The 22,870-nt window shown below is 40.5% G+C and overlaps 1 long non-coding RNA gene across 1 annotated transcript; it reads right to left on the bottom strand.

The window, feature by feature from the left end:
* Positions 1–896: 896 nt before the first annotated feature.
* LOC139183908 (uncharacterized) lies at positions 897–22,287 on the bottom strand. Its single transcript, XR_011567412.1, has 3 exons — positions 22,243–22,287; positions 8,271–8,438; positions 897–5,336 (listed from the first exon to the last, which is right to left on the bottom strand). It is a non-coding gene; the product is annotated as an uncharacterized lncRNA (long non-coding RNA).
* Positions 22,288–22,870: the final 583 nt, after the last annotated feature.

The raw sequence follows: 22,870 nt of genomic DNA, 5'->3' as shown, positions 1-22,870 counted from the left end.
TATGAAACCTCAAACCTACCAGCATAGAGCTCAAAGAACAAGTCCTAAAACCTTGATGTAAAACCCCTCATTCAATTTTAAGTTTTATTCATCAATCTCTTCTCAATTATATTTACCAGTATAACCTTCTGAATATCATCTTTCAGTTAACTCCATAACAAAACCTATTCTGAAAATACAAGAGATATATATTTCATTTCCTAAGCTGCTTTCTCAACACATTTTTCTCAGAAATTTTATTATATACCTTGTCTTGAAAAAGAGATGGTCTACTTATTAAATGGAAGTGTGAAAAACAATATATTTTCCCAGTCTCCCAAAGGAAATCACTCCTCCATACAAATTTGTAGAAATTTCAATTATTTATTATCTAACTTAAAAGGGTGTGTTCAAATTCAGTATGTGTAGCAGAGACTACTAGCTGTCCCTCAATACCCAGCCTTCCCTCCTTCCCCTACTAATAACCCTTGATTTTAACTGGGAATATGATACAGAGTTAGGGCTTCCCTATGGCTCAGTGAGTAAAGAAATTGCCTGCGATGCAGGAGATTCAGGAAACATGGGTTCAATCCCAGATCAGGAAGATCCCTTGGAGAAGGAAATAGCAACCTATTCCAGTATTCTTGCCTGAAAAATCACATGGACAGAGGAGCCTGGCGGGTTATAGTCCAAAGGGTCACAAACAGCCAAACACAACTGAGCAACTAAGCACACACGTGATACCCAGTTACACATTCTCAGTGGCCATCACAGTTAAGCATGCCCTTGTAAGTGCATTCCGCCTTTCAGGATGGAAAGTGACAAGTACAACTCTGAGAAGCTGGCATCTTCTTCCTTTCAACCTCTCCCTACTTTTCATTCCTTTACAAAGAACAATCAATTCATATAGGGTGATTGTATATATTATATCACTGGTTTCCCAAGACATTCTTATTTGCTCCTGTTCCAGGATTTTTTTGGTCACCCTGATCTGAGACCATTAGATGGAAATTGAATTAAGGGTGGCTGAGTTACAAAACAGAAAGAGTATTGCTAGTTGGCCTTTGTTAGAGCAGCTAAAAAGGGAAGCGATATAAAATAAACAGAAAAAAGTCAGAAATCCTTGTTCAGTTTCAGAATAAGACACAGTTGTTTCCTTCTATTGAGATGTTTAGCACAAACAATTTTAACCAAGATAGGTTTTTTTTTTTTTTTAATGTTTGGACACTTAAAAAGAAGGGGAAAAAAGCCAGTGGTTAAAGGTGGTCCCACAAAAAAACAGTAGTTTTTGTCTGAAGAAAGCCAAGAAATCTTCTTGGATAAGATAGCATTTAATCTGGTCTTTACAAAATAAATATGAATAGGTTTTCAAAAGGCAGCAAAATGATTTTAGATAAGGAGATTAGCAGGAGCAAAGATATAAAGGTAGCAATATGAGTGACATTTCCAAGAAATGACTTGGTGTACTATCAGGTAGGTAGGATGTAGGAAAAGCTGAAACAAGTGTTATAACTGGGATTCAATTTCAGATAAATATGAATGCTATTCTGAGAGGTTTGGAGTTCATTCTGCAGGAAGTGTGAAGCCAATAAAGGTTTCTCTAAACCTTCCCTAGAAATGGCAAAATGAATTCAATATATATAAATTCAAATATTTTCAAAAATATACTACAGTGTTCATATCATGCAACTGGTTAATGAAGGGAAATAATTAATGATATGTGGAGAGGTGTTTTCTAAATAACTAATACTTGTCTCAATCTTCATTTTCTGTTATGTCTTGGCCTTTGCTTACCCCCACCCCCCTTTTCAGTCAGCTAGATTATTCTTTGCTTCTAAATTTCAAAAGCCAAGACCTTGGGAAATTCAAACTTGAGGAAGAAAAATAAATAGATTTGGGGGGAAAAAGCAGGAAGAGAAGTCAGTCTAGAGCCTTCCTTTACCAAACTACAAACACACCAAGATCCTAGTAGGTCTAGGAGAAGAGAAAGAAAGAATAGTCTTCTTTAGAACCAAGATGCTGATTGGTCCCTGAGAAATGGATTCTGTGAGAGCTCAGGGTAGAAGGGCCAGTTGCCCCTTTCCTAAGTAGAAGAAAATAGGAAACCCTCAGATAAGAAACCAAATAAAAAAGAAAAGACCAGAAAAAGTTGGCCAAATTCTCTATGCAGCATCAGTCAGTGAGCACATCCAGTTCAGCAAAACTTGCAGCTTCACATGAAGTGAGTAAGAGAAAGGAAAAAATACAGCAGAGAGGAAGATGAAAAACTTCACAAAGACACATCACAACCATTGGGTCCTTAAGACCTGAGGGAAGTGAGGGTGGAAACGCAGACTTCTAACAGATCAATACATGGAGGAGAGTGCAGCCCTGCAGGGGTGGAGGGGGGAGGTTTAGGAAGGTTCCATAACCTCTGGGAGCAGGTATGTCTTGTTATTGCCTCACTTTTATCACCTAGGAAACACTCTACCCATTCCCATCAAAACAATATCAGATTGATTGTGAACACTATTTTTATCTTTGGAAATGCAACATTTTAAACCCTGAGTATGTAAAAAGAATCAAAACTGAAAGTAAAACGCATAGATTTCAAATGTTTTACATTTGCTGCTGCTGCTAAGTCGCTTCAGTCGTGTCCGACTCTGTGCGATCCCGTAGACGGCAGCCCACCAGGCTCTGCTGTCCCTGGGATTCTCCAGGCAAGAACACTAGAGTGGGTTGCCATTTCCTTCTCCAATGTATGAAAGTGAAAAGTGAAAGTGAAGTCGCTCAGTCGTGCCTGACTCTTAGCAACCCCATGGAATGCAGCCTACCAGGCTCCTCTGTCCATGGGATTTTCCAGGCAAGTGTACTGGAATGGGGTGCCAAATAAAAATTAGTAGGCAATGAAATCTCCCCCCCCGCCCCCGAGGGCTAAAGATTTTTAAGCACCTATTCTCAGTAAGTGACATATAAAGTAAACATACTTACATCAAAATTAAAATCTAGTTTCTAGTTATTTTATTTTAAATAATATACTTTTCCCTCTTAATAAGCCACGTGATTTACTTTTAGTGAATTTATGAACATGCTTTTAAATAAAATAAGAGGTACTGCACAAACAGGCAAGAAGATACTTCCTCTGTATTAATTAGGGCTATTTTGTAATGCACTTAAAGTTTATTCTACTAATGTTCCCTACAAATAACATCAAAAATAGATATTTTACTTTTATAATGAGAGTTCATCATGAAATTGCACCATGAATTCTTGGGAAGAAAAAAAAAAACATGTTAAAATGTGCTTCAAAATAGAAGGATAAAAATCACAACAGCTGATTCATTTGCAAGGAAACATTCAATGTGAATGATTGTCCCCAGAAATTTAAAAAAAGAAATTCATTTTCAAGTTCTTTCTCCAGTCAGAAAATTTATGAGAAAAAAAAGAACTATTTATAAGAGAACTTCATACAAAATTTGTGAACACTTGGGATGCTGAGAGATTAGAATTAGGGTGAACCATATGAAAGCCCAAGTATTTGACCATATTTGACCCACACAAATGGAAACTTCATATGACTTGCCTAATAATTACCTTCTGAAACACAAAACCAGAAAAAAAAATAATTTAAAAACAGAATTTCATATTTCAAATGTCCCTGATAATGATATTAACCTAAAAGATTTTCTTCCTGAATAATTGAGGCAGGACAAATGATTAAGAAAAAAAGATTCACATAAAGTCTTGTGCCAGAACTATCCAGATCTTCAAGATAAGCTACTTGAGGGAAGAAGCTTGCATATTTAAGATATAAATTTAAAAGATAAGCTTTGTGTAATCACATTTTAGGGAACTCAACATGTTCCTTAGGGATAAGATGTCAGAATTCCTCCAAATCATAATGTATGATTCTCCCCCAAAATGTGGGTCTGGCCTCTTGGGCTAAACTAAGAGAGGAAAAAGAATTAAGTTCATTAGATGTCATCTTAATAAAAGAAAAAGCTTCTTAGGAGGAAAAAAAAAATGATTCTGGGAAGAAAAAAAAAATAGAAAATGCAAACCAAACCATCCTAACCCTTCTTTCCCAGAACCTTATAGAGTCAATCTTTTCTCACTCATTTTTAAGAGCAAAGATCAGAAGGAACGGACAGCATTGGGAAAGGATATTATACAATTAATCTCCTTTAAATTCTCCTGCTTCATTATCTTTTCAAAAATTCCAGCAAAATTTGGAGGAGTCCATCAAGCACTGGGGCTCCATCTATCTTCCCCAGCTTTGTAGTATTGGGCAGCATAAGAGAAGTGGACTTCCCTGATCTCCGAGCATGAGGGTTTATGGACTTTCAAGCTGATATCTATCAGATGACTGATTTGTTTGTCAGTCTTGTGATAAGTAAATATTCAAAGGTTCAAGATGTTCTGCTCTTAAAACACTGAAACAATTAGTGCAAATGCTGTAAAACCTTAAGAAACGAGTTATTCTGAATCTATTTGGAATTAGCAAATGTTCCTTAGAGCTGGGAGATACACTTCCTCCTACATTAGTATTTGATGGGACCCTTTTAAAAATGCATTCTGTACTTCCCTGCCTTCCTAAATTATTAAATCATGCTGTAGATGGTGAAGGTTTTACAAAGCACTGTGGATGGTAGATGAGCTTGAACTGGGATCAGATCACACTAGCTGTGTAATTATGGGAACATTACTTAGCAGCTCAGAGTCACAGTTTCTATCTCTAGGCATCCATCTCTTTGCTGAGAAGCAAAAAATGTGGTAGTGTATCCAAAGTGAAAATCAGCGCCAACAACGTAAATTCTCAGTAAATGTTAGTTACTTTCATTCCTTATTTCCCCTAACCCAAACAGTAACATGTCTACCCTTTCCCCATCACAACTTGAAGCACAACTTAGAGATCAACTGTTGTTAAAGTGCTAGAGATACAAGGGGCTTTTTCCATCCACTCCCACTTTCTCCTCCTGCCCAGATTATCCTCTATTACTTTTGGCTTTTTAATTCATTGCTTTAGCATCTCTAGTTGGGATGTTAATTATCTGGCACCAACCTACTACTTTCTCAAACACATTTATGCCAGATAAACGATGTGGGTGGAAAAACAAAATTAAAAAAAAAATCCTGTCTCAAATTGGCTGAAGCAACTGGGACCTATATTCTCTCACATGACAGTAAGTTGAGAAGTAAAGGAGACTTCAGAACTGTCTGGTTTACCAAGACCCATTTTCTCTCCCTTTTCTGCCATATCTATGATCTGCTTCTCCCCAAAGACTATCTTACCTCAGTCACAAGAAGGCTGTTAGAAGCAGTGGGATTGCAGGCTTCTCTGGCACACCCAAAAGGAGAGAGGTGGGGGACACTCTTTCCTAGGCATGAAATGAAAGAACAATATTTCAGTACCACTAAGGTAGAGTTTTTCAAGTAGTCATGTATGGATGTGAGAGTTGGACAATAAAGAAAGCTGAGCACCGAAGAATTGATGCTTTTGAACTGTGGTGTTGGAGAAGACTCTTGAGAATCCCTTAGACTTGCAAGGAGATGCAACCAGTCTATCCTAAAGGAAAACAGTCCTGAAAATTCATTGGAAGGACTGATGCTAAAGCTGAAACTCCAATACTTTGGCCACCTGATGTGAAGAACTAACTCATTGGAAAAGACCCTGATGCTGGGAAGGATTGAGGGCAGGAGGAGAAAGGGACAACAGAGGATGAGGAGTTTGGATGGAATCACCGACTCAATGAACCTGAGTTTGAGTAAACTCTGGGAGTTGGTGATGGACAGGGAGGCCTGGCGTGCTGCAGTCCATGGGATTGCAAAGAGTCGGACACGACTGAGCAACTGAACTGAACTGAACTGAAGCTAGGTCACACTAATACCCTTTATTAGTGAAAGTCATCTGGGGAAATGCACAGACAGCTTAAGTTAGATTATTGAAAAGACGTCACAACTAAAATAGAATTACCATGATTGAATAAAAGTACTTAATATCTATTCTTGAAGTGTGACATGGAGTAAGGCTGGTCTCAATTTTCTCCTGTGTCACAAGAGCTAGCTTGGAAAGGGCAGATACCTAATACATGTTAATATCTGTGGTTTTACTGGACTGTGGTTATGTTAGACCAGCACCAAGAACCCACTGTGCTCCTGTTATACCAATCACTCATCATGCTGACCAGTTAACCTGACTCAGCCTCAAAACCTTCTCCACACCATGTATTAGGAAAGAATAATCCTGTTAAGACATTAAACAGGTAATGTCTTCTTATGATAAATGTGTTTTTACATGTAAGTCAGTTTGCCAATTGGGAAAGGAGTATGTTAAGAATGTATATTGTCACTATTTAACTTACATGCAGAATACATCATGTGAAATACTGGGCTGGATGGAGCACAAGCTGGAATCAAGATTGCTGGGAGAAATATCAATAACCTCAGATATGCAGAAAACAGAACCCTTATGGCAGAAAGTGAAGGGGAACTAAAGAGCCTCTTGATGAAAGTGAAAGAGGAGAGTGAAAAAGCTGACTTAAAACTCTGGTCCCAACACTTCAAGGCAAACAGATGTGGAAACAATGGAAACAGTGACAGACTTTATTTTCTTGGGCTCCAAAATCACTGCAGACAGTGACTGCTGCTGCTGCTAAGTCGCTTCAGTCGTGTCCAACTCTGTTTGACCCCATAGACGGCAGCCCACCAGGCTCCCCGTCCCTGGGATTCTCCAGGCAAGAAAGCATATTAAAAAGCAGAGACATTACTTTGCTGACAAAGGTTCATCTAGTCAAAGCTGTGATTTTTCCAGTAGTCATATATGGATGTGAGAGTTGGACTATAAAGAAAGCTGAGCGCTGAAGAATTGATGCTTTTGAACTGTGGTGCTAGAGAAGACTCTTGAGAGTCCCTTGGACTGAAAGGAGATCCAATCAGTCCATCCTAAAGGAAATCAGCCCTGAATATTCATTGGAAAGACTGATGCGGAAGCTGCAACTCCAATACTTTGGCCACCTGATGAGAAGAACTGACTCATCAGAAAAGACCTTGATGCTGGGAAAGATTGAAGGCAGGAGGAGAAGGGGATGACAGAGGATAAGATGGTTGGATAGCATCACTGACTCGATGGACATGAGCTTGAGCAAACTCTGAGAGTTGGTGATGGACAGGGAGGCCTAGCATGCTGCAGTCCATGGGTTGCAAAGAGGAACATGACTGAATGACTGAACTGAACAGTTTGCACAACTCCTGATACCCACTGACTCAAGGACATGAGTCCTCCATAGAAACAGCTGAACCCAGCCTAGAACTTAGAAATCATTACTCAGCTTTGTATTTCCACTTAGACTATTGTTGATAAAATAGCCAGCCTTTGTTGAGAAAGGAAAGTACATCCCCAAAGTTTCACTCCATGCATCAAAAGCAAGGAAGTCTGAGCACAAAGTTTCACTGAAAGTCACAGTGCAGGGAGCAGGGAGCAGAAAAAATGGGCAATACCTTCACAGGTGAGTAAAATGTCTTTCTAGGATTGGGGAGAGAAGAGAAAGAGAAAACAGGTAAAGATCAAAGTGCTTGTTTGGCTTCCCATATCTACTCCCACATCCTAGGTTGAAAAATTCAGAATGGTAATGTCAAAAACGATCAGAAAATTCTTGCCCAAGCAGAGGGCCCCTATCTTACTTTCCAAAGAAAAGTTTATTAAAAATATTGTGCCTTAAGAAAGGCTCACAACAAAACAGAATGGCAACAACAAAGTAGAAATTGCAGGATGACATAGTTAAGCAGAGAGAGGCATATCCCCACACACTCCAAGGAGGATGAAGAGGATAGATGAAGATCCTGGCTGTGAGCTCACCAGCAGACTGGCAGTAGGGAGGGTGGGAAGGAAGAGAAGCCACTCAGTGAAGGACACAGTGACCCTGTAGCAGAAGACCACAGGGCAGACTGCACAAGCCAGCAATAAAATGAGAGCCACAGGCCAGCCTCAGTGACAACAGCAGCATTCCGTTTCTCAAGCCCCACCACTACCCTCCAGAACGGTCTAATCCAGTCCACCGGAGTGGGGAGCAATGGGCAATGGAGGTGGCAGACCTGATGGCTAGCAGCAGAGGTGACCAGTGAAGATTTCAATACATCACAAAAGCCACGCTGTTAAGCAGAAACGGCAAGGGACTGTCCTCTGTATGTTTACCTTGCCCCTGTGCTCTAGAGATCACTACATGGTGGGACACGCCTACAACTCCAGCCCATCCACTCTTTCCCAGGGTCACCAAGTTTTACCACACTGGTCTCCTTTGTTTTTCTTGACTTACTGCGAAATGAAATGTTCTTCCCTTGCCTCTTTGTGTGGCTGGCTTCTTCCATTATCCAGATCTCAGTTTGCTATCGTTATTGTTGCTGCTTGTTTTGTTTTTGTACAGATGTATTTCAAACCAAGCCACCATGCTTTCTGCTGAAATCTTAAAGGAATTCCCATAAACCTTTAGGGAGAAGAAATAAAAAACATCCAATATCATCACTACTATTTCATATTTTCTAAAACTACAAGCTATAAGATATAATACACAAATATTGGCAAAATTTAGGCATAATTATGATACGCACTTGATATAATCACATACTTGGAATATCCAAGAAAATTGAAAAACTACTAGAAGTGATAAGAAAATTAAGTAGTTGGCAACAGAACAAAAGCATTCATACATACAAGTAGTAATCACATTGAAAATACAGTGGGAGTTTTTAGATAAGGTTACAGATTGAATACACACCACTAATTTTGCTTTGCCCTGAACCTCATCAAAACCATAGTACAGGGAATTTTTTAAGGGCATAAGCTCACAGGGATAGGGAACAACAGGGAGAAAACAGCAGTAGAAATATGAAAGCTGTACCACAGGGAGAAAACAGATAACCCACTCAAGAAGGCCAAATCTCAAAACACTGGGGAAACACTGAGAATTTACCCAATTCATACAATAGATTCCTCAAAAGGTAAATGAAAGTACAGGACAGTCTACTTTTGGTCATATCTCTGCTGGATTTCCATATCTGGTTTTTTAATAACAGTTATACTGATATACAATTTACACACCATAATATTCATCAGGCCAAATCATACAATTCATGTTTCTTTAGCATATTCAGAGTTGTACAACCATCACCATAATCTAATTTCAGAACATTTTTGTAACTGCAGGTCTCAGTTCAAATGGGCCCTCCTTACAGACATTCTTCCCAATGCCCTTTAATAGATCGACACCCCACTTCCTGCTTCTTTTCTGCGGCACTAATAACGATCAGTAGATATTTTACAGAGGTGTTGGCTTACTTCTTTACTTTCTCACTAGGGTAATCTCCGTAAAGAAAGGAGTTTGTCTCTCTTGACATTTTTGTAGTCCAGCTGGTAGCACAGCCCAGGGCCCAGCACATAGTAAGTGGTCACTAAAAACAGTTGCTGAATGGATGAACTGGGAAGATACAATTACGATTGGCCAGAAGGTTTGTTTAGATTCTCCTACAACATCTTAATGAAAAAATTTGAATGAACTTTTGGCCAACCTAACATATGAGCTGAGCTCTGTATCTGATGCAGAACTAGCCATGAAAAGCAACAGCGTGTGGCACTGAGGGGGAACACAAGCAGGAGAGTTGAAAGATAAGTCACTGCAATGGGACTGGGAAGACTTCTTAGGTTCTTGGACAATTAGAGAGAGTGAGTGGTATGAGACAGTCCCACTGACAAGAGTGGATGATTTTACACATTTAATTGAAAAAATAAAACAACATGACAGGCAGTTTGCGCTGTACACACTACTATGTATAAGACAGATACCCAACAAGGACCTACGGTATAACACAGGGAATTCTGCTCAATATTCTATAGAGGAGAAGGGGACGACAGAGGATGAGATGGTTGTATAGCAACGCCAATTCGACGGACATGAGTTTGAGTAAGCTCCAGGAGTTGGTGATGGACAGGGAAGCCTGGTGTGCTACAGCCCATGGGGTCACAAAGAGTCAGAGATGACTGAGTGACTGGAATGAACTGAACTGAACTGAACCAGAAAGAGAATCTGAAAACTAGGATACATTTGTATGCATAACTGAATCACTTGACTGTACACCTGAAATTAACACAACATTGTTAATCAACTATGCTCCAATGTAAAATAAAAAAAAAAAATTTATTAAAAAAAGTAAAGTCATCTTGAAGATAAAAAAGAACAAAAAAATACGATCTATATGCAACTCATGTTGACAAATCACTCATATGGCTTATACTATTAATACATTAAAATATACAAAGTAAATATCCTTTTGATGCGTCTACCATCTGATATTGTTAATGAGATGCTGCGTACAGATAGTGCAAAGGTCTGGAATTAGAACTCGTTGTCCCATTCTTCACTACTAGCTATGTGACTTTGAGCAAGTTACTTAACTGCTTTGTGCTTTGACTTGTAAATTTATAATAGACATATTAATAGTTCTTACATGATAAGAGCTGTTGTATTAAGTAGAAATGATCCAAAATGTACTTATCACATACTGGGTGCCTTATAAAATTTATGCAATAGCCATAGAAGCAGCAGCAGTGGTTGTTATAGTGGAGGTACTAGTGGTGGTATAAACAGTAGTAGGTAGCAGTGAAATCAGAGAAGGCGATGGCAGCCCACTCCAGTACTCTTGCCTGGAAAATCCCATGGACGGAGGATCTTGGAAGGCTGCAGTCCATGGGGTCGCTGAGGGTCGGACACAACTGAGCGACTTCCCTTTCACTTTCACTTTCATGCATTGGAGAATGAAATGGCAACCCACTCCAGTGTTCTTGCCTGGAGAATCCCAGGGACAGGGGAGCCTGGTGGGCTGCCGTCTGTGGGGTCGCACAGAGTTGGACACGACTGAAGTGACTTAGCAGCAGCAGCAGCAGCAGCAGCAGCAGTGAAATGATAGAAGTGCAGCCCATCATGCTGTTTTATGTGGCCAGAGAGTCAGCTTTAGTTCAGTGTCAAGTGGTGTCAAATACAAAGTACTAAATTAATATTGAACTGACTTCTGCTCACAATGTTTCCTATCATAGTGCAAGATGATTTGACACAATTGATTTTTCTTCAAGAACTGAGTGAATCAGCAGATTTGTAGTCCCTGTGGTTGGCAAACTGACTCCAAGTAAATCATTCTCAACTTTGGCCCAGAGAGAGTTTCAGGACAGCTGTGTTCCTGAGTCCATAAATGTGTGTGCCAGAGATGGCATGCATGAAACTGTGATTCTGTGTGTTGCAAGAACGCAAGAACATCATACTTTTAGAAGCTAAGTGGGAAATGAATGGACAATCCTAAAAAAAATTAGCCTTGGTATTCAGAGATTAAGGAACTCATTTCTTTAGAAGAGACAGCCACTGGTTTCCTTTATAGACAATATTGTCAATGCTTTTTCTTCAAAGACAAATAAGAGAAGCCCTCATTTTAGTTTCTTAGTTAATTTCACAATTGATCTGTCCAGTGGAGTCCACATATATTATCCTTCACATACATTATCTAAGGAAACTGGAAAGCAGATCTACCTTAACAAGTGGATTTATCTTAAAATCTGCATCAATATCAGCTGCTAATCAGGGCAAGCCTCCAAAAAAGGTCCAAAAAAGCAGTGAACAAGACCAGTTATTTAATTATCCAAAGGGAATAGAGAGAAAGTTCTCTAAAAGAAGAGACTTTCAGCATAAACAAGGGAAGTGAGCTGCCTTCAAATTAAAAGTGAACGTGTTATTTTTTAAAATGCCTAGAGGGTTATTTTCTGTCTGCAAAATCTAGTGACTATTCTGCAGAATGATAAGTAGAATAAAGTGAAACACCCGAGAGAAGCATAGGCCAGCATCATACAGGCTCTGCTCTAAAGAGACAGGTATTCAGTGGTAAAGTAATGATAAATAACACTTAAAATAATTTGCCTGATTCTTCCATTTCTCAGTTCAGTTCAGTTCAGTCGCTCAGTCGTGTCCAACTCTTTGCGATGCCATGAATCGCAGCACTCCAGGCCTCCCTGTCCATCACCAGCTCCCGGAGTTCACTCAGACTCACGTCCATCAAGTCAGTGATGCCATCCAGCCATCTCATCCTCTGTCGTCCCCTTCTCCTCCTGCCCCCAATCCCTCCCAACATCAGAGTCTTTTCCAATAAGTCAACTCTTCGCATGAGGTGGTCAAAGTACTGGAGTTTCAGCTTTAGCATCATTCCTTCCAAAGAAATCCCAGGGCTGATCTCCTTCAGAATGAACTGGTTGGATCTCCTTGCAGTCCAAGGGACTCTCAAGAGTCTTCTCCAACACCACAGTTCAAAAGCATCAATTCTTCAGCACTCAGCCTTCTTCACAGGCCAACTCTCACATCCATACATGACCACAGGAAAAACCATAGCCTTGCTAGACGGACCTCTGTTGGCAAAGTGATGTCTCTGCTTTTGAATATGCTATCTAGTTTGGACATAACTTTCCTTCCAAGGAGTAAGCGTCTTTTAATTTCATGGCTGCAATCACCATCTGCAGTGATTTTGGAGCCCCAAAAAATAAAGTCTGACACTGTTTCCACTGTTTCCCCATCTATTTCCCATGAAGTGATGGGACCGGATGCCATGATCTTTGTTTTCTGAATGCTGAACTTTAAGCCAACTTTTTCACTCTCCACTTTCAATGTCGAATTATTTATGGGAACTCAGTTCCTTTAATCTAAATGCATTCACTCATACATGAAAGTATGCATTCACATCTTTGTGGCAATATGATAAGAGTGAAAATTGACCTGACAATTCTAGGAGACAAGAACTCTTAAAAGAGTTAATAGGCTGTGCCAGAGGCACCTGGAGGCAAATGTAAAAGACAGAAAGCAAAGGCAAAATGTCTTTAGGAAGCAATGCAGCAAGAAGGACCTGGAGACTGGATTTGGGACGTGAAGCTGAGGAATGTGCCAAGAGTATGCAGGCACACTTGCACGCTTCAGCTCCACTTTCACTTATAAGAGGGAGTAGAGAACTTCTCTGGGTTTGTGGTAGGGTTTAACATTTAGGATAAGATGGTATGGCACTGGGAAAGGAAGAGTGTTCAAGAGCAAGGTTCTACAACCTGAGAGCCAGGGTTTTCAGGGTTTCAGGGTTTTCAGTCTCTACCACTTAGTAACTGTGACATTGTGTCAGTTTCAATTTGCTAATCCCTTAAATGGAATAATGATTAAACCTACATTATAGAGCTGAAATAATTACTAAATAATTCATGTGGAGCACTAAGTCCATGGCTCATATAAGTTTGAGTATGAATTGTTGGTAATATTATTATTATTCAAGCCATGTTTATTGAGCACCTCTTACGTACAGTCATCATTCTCTATTCTAGGTACTGCGGATATAGAAGTGAAAAAGAAATATAGAAAAATAAATACATTCAAGAAGTGTTAGGTGCTATGAAAGAAAAACAAAGGTTAGGCTCATGGAGTGAGCCAGGGATAGTGGTAAGAGACACAGACGAGATTGGAAAGGAGAACAGGTGCTAAATCATGATAAGAACTTTGGACAATATTTTATTCATTGGAATACTGATAATGAGGGGGAAATATGATCCAATTAATGACCTAAAAACCATTTTGGCTACTAGAGAAATAGATTGTAGGGAGTAAAGAGTGGAAACAGGAAATCTGATTGGTAAGTATTGAAATTACTCAGAAGAGAGATTGTAGTAGGCTGGAATGGGGTCAGCTAAGAGTGGATACGGTCAGAGTGATAGGATTCAGGATACCTTTTTTGTTCCAGGTTATCTTTTGCTAGTAGACCTGGAAATTTTTGTCAGTAGATTGAATGTGAAGTGTAACAGAATGGGAATAAGCAAGGATGACTCCAAACAAAGAGTGTGTTATGTGGCCATATAACGAGATGAGACTGACTGAGGAAGGAAAAGGATTGGTAGTAGAAATCAAGAGTTGAGTTTGAGACATAATAATTTGTGTCATAATAATTTGTGATACTTCAGTTCAGTTCAGTCGCTCAGTCATGTCCGACTCTTTGCGACCCCATGAATCGCAGCACTCCAGGCCTCCCTGTCCATCACCAACTCCCGGAGCTCACCCAAACTCATGTCCATCGAGTCGGTGATGCCATCCAGCCATCTCATCTTCTGTCGTCCCCTTCTCCTCCTGCCCCCAATCCCTCCAAGCACCAGAGACTTTTCCAATAAGTCAACTCTTCACATGAGGTGGCTAAAGTATTCGAGTTTCCGCTTTAGCATCATTCCTTCCAAAGAAATCCCAGGGCTGATCTCCTTCAGAATGAACTGGTTGGATCTCCTTGCAGTCCAAGGGACTCTCAAGAGTCTTCTCCAACACCATAGTTCAAAAGCATCAATTCTTCGGCGCTCAGCTTTCTTCACAATCCAACTCTCACATCCATACATGACCACAGGAAAAACCATAGCCTTGACTAGACGGACCTTTGCTGGCAAAGTAACGTCTCTGCTTTTGAATATGCTATCTAGGTTGGTCATAACTTTCCTTCCAAGGAGTAAGCGTCTTTTAATTCCATGGCTGCAGTCACCATCTGCAGTGATTTTGGAGCCCCAAAAAATAAAGTCTGACACTGTTTCCACTGTTTCCCCATCTATTTCCCATGAAGTATTGGGACCGGATGCCATGATCTTCGTTTTCTGAATGTAGAGCTTTAAGCCAACTTTTTCGCTCTCCTCTTTCACTTTCATCAAGAGGCTTTTTAGTTCCTCTTCACTTTCTGCCATAAGGGTGGTGTCATCTGTATATCTGAGGTTATTGATATTTCTCCCGGCAGCCTTGATTCCAGCTTGTGTTTCTTCCAGTCCAGCATTTCTCATGATGTACTCTGCACAGAAGTTAAATAAGCAGGGTGACAATATACAGCCTTGACGTACTCCTTTTCCTATTTGGAACCAGTCTGTTGTTCCATGTCCAGTTCTAACTGATGCTTCCTGACCTGCATATAGGTTTCTCAGGAGCAGGTCAGGTGGTCTGGTATTCCCATCTCTTGCAGAATTCTCCACAGTTTATTGTGGACTGCACAGTCAAAGGCTTTGGCATAGTCAATAAAGCAGAAATAGATGTTTTTCTAGAACTCTCTTGCTTTTTCCATGATCCAGCAGATGTTGGCAATTTGATCTCTGGTTCCTCTGCCTTTTCTAAAACCAGCTTGAACATGTGGAAGTTCATGATTCACATATTGCTGAAGGCTGGCTTGGATAATTTTGAGCATTTCTTTACTATGTGAGATTAGTGCAATTATGCGGTAGTTTGAGCATTCTTTGGCATTGCCTATCTTTGGGATTGGAATGAAAACTGACCTTTTCCAGTCCTGGGGCCACTGCTGAGTTTTCCAAATTTGCTGGCATATTGAGTGCAGCACTTTCACAGCATCATCTTTCAGGATTTGAAATATCTCAACTGGAATTCCATCACCTCCACTAGCTTTGTTCATAGTGATGCTTTCTAAGGCCCACTTGACTTCACATTCCAGGATGTCTGGCTCTAGGTCAGTGATCACACCATCATGATTATCTTGGTCATGAAGATCTTTTTTGTACAGTTCTGTGTATTCTTGCCATCTCTTCTTAATATCTTCTGCTTCTGTTAGGTCCATACCATTTCTGTCCTTTATTGATACTTAGCAGAGATCTAAACAGAATAAAAATAGGTAGCCAAAAATATGAGTTCAGGGTAGAGGTAAGGACCAGAGATATAAATTAAGGAGTCATGAGCATTGAATGCCATACAAAGCCATGGAGTGACTGACATCACCTTTGGAGTATAGTTGGAGAGAATGGAAGGCTGAGGATCACACCCTGGGGCATTTCAACATTTAGATGTCAGGAAGAGAGAAGCAGTGAGAGGAGAGGCCAGTGAGGTGGCCAGTGCTTCCAAGCATGTGGTCTAACTGTGAATCGTAGTTCTCAGAATGTGTGGTTCCCTGAAGTGGAAGGGGGTGTTTCCAAAAGAAGGAAGTAAACAACTGTATCAAAACTGCCAAGAGGGTAAGATAAAGACTGAGAATGGCCGATGGGTTTGACAAGGTAGAGGTGGGTAAGGACTTTACAAGAGCTGCTTAAATTGAGTCTTGGTGATGAGGCCAGTTGGAGCAGACAGTGGAGACCAGCTGAGTCTAGCTCCTTCATGAAGTTTTGTTCTCAACAGAAGCAGGAAAGTCACCAAAAACTTTCAGAGGAATATGAAGACAGGTGAAAACTTTTCAAATAATGGAGCTATGATGGTATATTATATGCTTATGGAAATGATCTTATAAATGGAGAGCATGTGCAAGAGAGAGATTGTAATGAAAACCTTGCAATCCAAGCCAAATAGGAAAGTGAGGCAGTGGGGTGAGTGGATGGGAGGTCCTGTAAGGAGAATTATTGATGTGGGAATTTTATATAAAGAGGGCTCCTGAACTAAGAAATGGAAATCAGAGAGCAGAATGGCTATAATTATGACTATTTCTAACAGTAATGTATCAGTGTTTTTCTGTTGCCTCTGCAGCATCCATTTACCCCTTCTAATAACCAAAGAAGTCTTGATAAATGAATTCATCCTGTTATGGATTAAATTATGGACACACACACAGAGTCCTAACCTCTGGTACCTGAGAGTGTAACTTTTTTATTAGGAAACAGAGCCTTTGTGGATAGAATCAAGTAAGATGAGATCATTCAGGTAAGCTCAAAGGTCAGGAAGATCCCTTGGAGAAGGAAATGGCAACCCACTCCAGTATTCTTGCCTTGAAAATCCCATGGACAGAAGGAGCCAGGTGGGCTACAGTCCATGGAGTCACAGAGTCAGATTAGCAACTAAACAACTTAGCAACTAAACAACAACAAATCTAATATAACAGGTATCTTTAATAAAAGAGGGAAATTTGGACATAAACACATGAAGAAGAATTCCATGTAGCAACAGAGACAGAGATAAGAGTTGTGCAGCTGCAAACCAAGGTATGCCAAGGACTGTTGGCAGAAACCAGATGTCAAGAGAAAGGCATGCTACAAATTCTCCCCTAGAGCCTTCAAGAAATCGTTGTCCTACCAACACCTTGATTTTGAACTTCTTGCCTACAAAACTGTAAGAGAATAAATTTATATTAAGTCACACACTTTGTGGCACTTTGTTACAACAGCTCAAGCAAACTGATGGAATCTACCCCTAACTCAAGGAGATCAGCTAAGTCTATCTCCCTGGCCATGTGACTGCTTCAGGGATAAACATGTGACTCAACAAGAGCCCCAAAGGGCTTCAGGAGATACTTGCTAGGCTTCAGGAAAAGAAAAGCTCCTTCTTTTCCTGAGCTGCTGCCAAAACTCCCTTCCTGTCAGATGTGGAGAAGAATGTTTTAACCTAGAAACTGCTGGCCAACATCTTAAAACTCTAAGGGAGAACTGCTCACACTGGTGTCCGTATCAAGGAAACAAAGCAGAGATATTGAGAAAAAGGAACTCTCACCAAACCAAACTTGGGTCCGTTCACCCTCTCACAGTAAAGCCAATCTACTGACACCAGGTTGTGAGGAAGGAAAAACAGCATTACTGCAGGGCACAAGCAAGGAGTCTAGGTAGCTTGTTTTTAAAAGGCCCAAACTCTCTGCTGGCTTTCAGGGAAAGGTTTTTGAAGACAGGGTGTTGCAGGGTGTGTGATCAGCTCATGGACATTCTTCTGATTGATTGGTGGTAAGGTTATTGGGAGTCAACATCATCAACTTTCTGGTAATACTGGTCTGGGGTCTATGTGGTTGTGGGCAATATACAATTAACTTCTTCTACTTGGCAAGGGTTTCAATATCTGCAACACAGCTCAAAGGACATAGCTAAGAATATTACCTTTAGACCTCCAGGGGTAACTCAAGATCCTTGATTTTGTTTAATGGCTAACTATCATTATTTTGACTTGCTTAGCTGTTTTGCTCTGCTTCTGCATTTTCTCACTTCTCTGATTACATTTATTCTTTGGAACTTGAAGACGGTTTAGGAGGCTAGCGTTTTCCTACAAGCAAGAGGGAAGCAGAGGACATGGGGGAGTCTGTCCTAGGAAAGCTTCACAGGGTCTTGTTTGGTTACAAAAATTTTTCTGCCCAGAATCAAAACAAACTTTACCTAGAAGTTTCATTTACATGAACCAATGCCTCCTTTGTATTATTTAAGTTAGTGAGTTGATTTTTAGGGAAGAAACCATTTATTTATTTATTTATTTTGGTTTTCATTTTTTTTATTTCTTTAACTGTATTATTTCTATAACATTTATAGAATATAGAAGGAAAAATTCCAATGGAGTTTTATAGAGAGTTTCAGAGAAATTCTAAGAAAATTAACAGTCTATTTTGTTAAAGAGATGGTTTTATAATTAAAATGTATGACCATATAGTGAAGTGAAGTCACTCAGTCATGTCCAACTCTTTGCGACCCCATGGACTGTAGCCCACCAGGCTCCTCCATCCATGGGATTCTCCGGGCAAGAATACTGAAGTGGGTTGCCATTTCCTTCTCCAGGAGATCTTCCTGACCCAGGGATCAAACTGAGGTCTCCTGCATTGCAGGCAGACACTTTAACCTCTGAGCCACCAGGGAAGCCCCATATGACTGTATAGCACCTTGCATTAAGGAAGTTCAAAGCATTTGCCAGTGTATTTAACAACTGAATATTAGCAAATAAAATGGCAAACATAGTAATGAAGCTTTGGATTTCATATAGATAATTAATTTGTCTTTTCCATCTATCAAGAGTAGAAACTTACAAAGCAACTCCTAACAGGGGATAGAGGTGGTGAATGGAGTGATCGAACCATTTATTCATTTTGTGTTCATTTATTCAATCAGCAAAAATGTTTTGAGTGCCTGCTATGCTTTGAGCATCGTGTTAGGTTTCATGATCATGATCAGAGAATACTCAATGTTTGGGGAAGCAACCATTTAGATCTTGACTTGGTCTCACTGGTCTTTTAAACACTCCATCAGACAACCTAAACCATATTGAACAAGATGGACTTAATATACCCCTCAGTTCAGTTCAGTTCAGTCTCGTTGCTCAGTCGTGTCCAACTCTTTGCAACCCCATGAATCACAGCACGCCAGGCCTCCCTGTCCATCACCAACTCTCGGAGTTCACTCAAACTCATGTCCATCGAGTCAGTGATGACATCCAGCCATCTCATCCTCTGTCATTCCCTTCTGCTCTTGCCCCCAATCCCTCCCAGCATCAGGGTCTTTTCCAATGAGTCAACTCTTCGCATGAGGTGGCCAAAGTATTGGAGTTTCAGCTTCAGCATCAATCCTTCCAATGAACACCCAGGACTGATCTCCTTTAGGATGGACTGGTTGGATCTCCTTGCAGTCCAAGGGACTCGCAAGAGTCTTCTCCAACACCACAGTTCAAAAGAATCAATTCTTCAGCGCTCAGCTTTCTTCACAGGCCAACTCTCACATCCATACATGACCACTGGAAAAACCATAGCCTTGACTAGACGGACCTTTGTTGGCAAAGTAATATCTCTGCTTTTCAATATGCTATCTAGGTTGGTCATAACTTTCCTTCCAAGAAGTAAGCGTCTTTTAATTTCATGGCTGCTATCACCATCTGCAGTGATTTTGGAGCCCAAAAATATAAAGTCTGACACTCCTCTCAGCTGCTGCCCTGACCTCGGACGTGGGAACATACTCCTCAGGTTTACTAAAAGGATAGGTTAAAAGGGCTTCTGTGGTGGCTCAGAGGATAAAGAATCTGCCTGCAATTCGGGAGACCCAGGTTTGATCCCTAAGTTGGGAAGATCCCATGGAGAAGGGAATGGCTACCCACTCCAGTATTCTTTCCTGGAAAATTCCATGGACTGAGGAGCCTGGCAGGCTATCGTCCATGGGATTGCAAAGAGTCGGACATAACTGATCAACTAACTCATTTTTACTAAACGTTAGACAGGCTTCCTCCTGACTTTAGGTCCCTGAACTCTCTTTACTTAGAACATTTACTTTAGAAAACTTTCTATCATAAATTATTTCTCTGTCCCTTTGAATAAATCTTTCTAAAAGCTTCTTGCCCTTATTACAACCCAAGAATGTCTTTCTCAAGGGCCTGAAAGCTATCCCTTTGAAACATAATCATCAAGGAGACAGTATGCCTATCTCCCAGTCTTTGTGGAAGTACAGGAACTTAACTTCAATAAGCACCAATCAGCAAACACATGTGGCCTTAGCACATTGACCCGCCTCTGCCCTGATGTCTCCTAGGAATTACCACCGGTTCATCTCAGCACTTAAAATATTCCTGCCTTTCTTTCCAGGAGACCTGAGTTCAATCTGTCTACCCTATTATGTACATGCGTGCTTAGTCACTTCAGTCGTGTCTGACTCTCTGTGACCCCATGGACCATGGCCTGCCAGGCTCCTCTGTCCATGGGACTCTCCAGGCAAGAATACTGGAGTGAGTTGCCATTTCCTTCTCCATCCTATTGCAATGGTCTTAAATAGTCTCTCTGGCCTGTCTAGCGACATCCAGCACATTTTTTCTTTGATATCTCAGGATTTCCTCCACTTTACATCCTGCTTTAGTCACTACACAAAATAATCAAAACATTCAAAATAAAATGCTTTGCTAGTGTACTCTAAGTCTGACATTTTCTTGACTAGCTTTGTTTTCATGAGACGAGCAGCTTCACTCCTTCACCCACAGAAGGGGCCCAGCGTTCCCAGAAGGAGGATGCCAACAGCACTTTCCCACTGCACTTTGTTTGGATCTATTCCAGTTCATTTTATGCACTAAATTTCCTTTTTCTGGCTTTCTTCATGCCTTTTTCTCTTTACCCCAAAGCTTCCTCTCTCTCCCACAGCTAGGTTTTTCTTCCAAGTCAGACCACCTGAAGGCCTTTTCCTTGTTTATGGGAGGATAATCAGCTACATCCTCTCACACTGAGTGGGCAGGCTACTTCAAACAGGAAATGTCTTTGAAATGGCTGGCAGAGGCAGCCCGATTTAATTGTTCGGAAAGCACACCAGGGGCCAAACACTGTCGCCTATTTCATTCTGAAATATTTCTCTTGAGTGGACACAAGGCTGTAGGTAAAATTCTCAACTGAAAAATCTTCTTTTCTTTTTGTTTTGGTTTTATAGTACTAACATTTAAACAGCAAATGGTAAAAATTAGAAATTAGTCTTTCAATTAAAATTTTGCTCTGGTAACACTAGTAAGTCCTACCATTTAGTAAGAATGTTGCAAAGAGATAATATAATTAGCCTTTTTATTTTCTTGCTTACCCAGGTCACATATTCCCCCACCTGACTAATTATCTGAGTGTTCTGTTCCTATCTGCATGTGTGCAGGCTCAGTCACTCAGTAGTGTCCAACTCTTTGCAACCCCATGGACTGTAACCCACCAGGCTCCTCTGTCCATGGGATTCTCCAGGCAAGAAAACTGGAATGGGTTGTCACTTACTCCTCCAGGGGATCTTCCTGACCTAGGGATCAACCTGGGTCTCCTGCATTGACAGGTAGATTCTTTACCACTGAGCCACCAGGAAAGTCCCTGTTTTGTCTAGACTCCCCTTATTCCAGGCTCAGAATTTTTGAATTTCCTTGAAAGAATCATCAGAAGAAAAAGAATATAGGGCAGATCCTCCTCCTCAGATCTTAAGAGCCTCATGCTGGGTTGTGGGTAGAATCTGATGCTTTCTCAGTCTCTCCTTGGAGGAGAACTGCAGCAGACAGCTCAGCATCCGGTGCCTCTCATCTCATTGTCCCAATGCTGGGAGAGCTCAACCCCACTACTAACATTAATGAGGGAGCCATTATTGAGTCTTATGAATGACAGTGACACAATCAAGTTGTTGGTAGCAGATTTGGCTGTATCGTGGAGACTGCCAAGAGGGAGCCAGGAATAGATAAGGAAAATTAACTACTGGAGTGAGTTCTATCCAGATATGGGATAAAGATTGTCATTTAAGGACACCCAGGTTTCATGTTGGTACATCAGGGTAAAAAGTAATAGTTGACATTCATTGATATTTTCTACTTGTCTAACACCATTCTCAGCCTTCTACATGTAGCCTTATTAACAAATTTTGAGGTATGTACAACTGATATTCATATTATACAAATTAAGAAATGGGAACATAGAAGATAAATAGTTTGCTATAAATCACAGAGCCAGTAAGTGTTGGAACCAGGATTTGGTTTGCCCATACTGTTTCAGAGTCAATGCTTCTAATTTCTATGACATTCACTGAAGGCAGTGTTTAAAACATAAGATGTTTACCTGAGTTCAGAGTAGGCTGAGCTTCAGGTGCTTTGGAGACAGCCTAGGAAAAAAGTTGCAAAAATCATTAACATAAAGAGTACTCAAACTCAGGGGTAAGGATCAGATAAAAAGTAGAGATTTGAGTCATTAGCATGTAGACAGCAATTGAAAACAAAGGGTAAATATAATTGATTGCCCAAGGAGAGGGCAGAAACAGAGGAGCAAAACTCCAATATTGAGTCCTGAGGAACACCAGTATTTAAGGGGAAGTTAGATGAGGAGGGACAGAGGAGCCTGGTGGGCTGCCGTTTATGGGGTCACACAGAGTCAGACACAACTGAAGTGACTTGGCAGCAGCAGTAGACAAGGAGGAGTTTAAAAAGGAGGTAAAAGAAGTTTTCCAAGAAGTAGGAAGAAAATCAGGATAGTGTGATGTCAGGAAAAACAAGAGAAAATAGTGGTCATTGATGGCAAATACTGTTGGAAGAAAGGCAGGAATTTCAAAGTGTCTAGTGTTTTCACATGAGAGAACTAATCTTGTATAACAGTTGGTAAGGATGAAGCCAACACAGAAGATAGAAGAAGATAAAGGAGAGAGGAGATGAGCAATGGACCAGGCCCATTGCAATCTATTGTAAATCCTGTG

The sequence above is a fragment of the Bos indicus genome, chromosome 7 (assembly GCF_029378745.1).
Source record: "Bos indicus isolate NIAB-ARS_2022 breed Sahiwal x Tharparkar chromosome 7, NIAB-ARS_B.indTharparkar_mat_pri_1.0, whole genome shotgun sequence".
Lineage (NCBI taxonomy): Eukaryota > Metazoa > Chordata > Mammalia > Artiodactyla > Bovidae > Bos > Bos indicus.
This window is presented reverse-complemented; position numbering and strand designations above follow the sequence as displayed.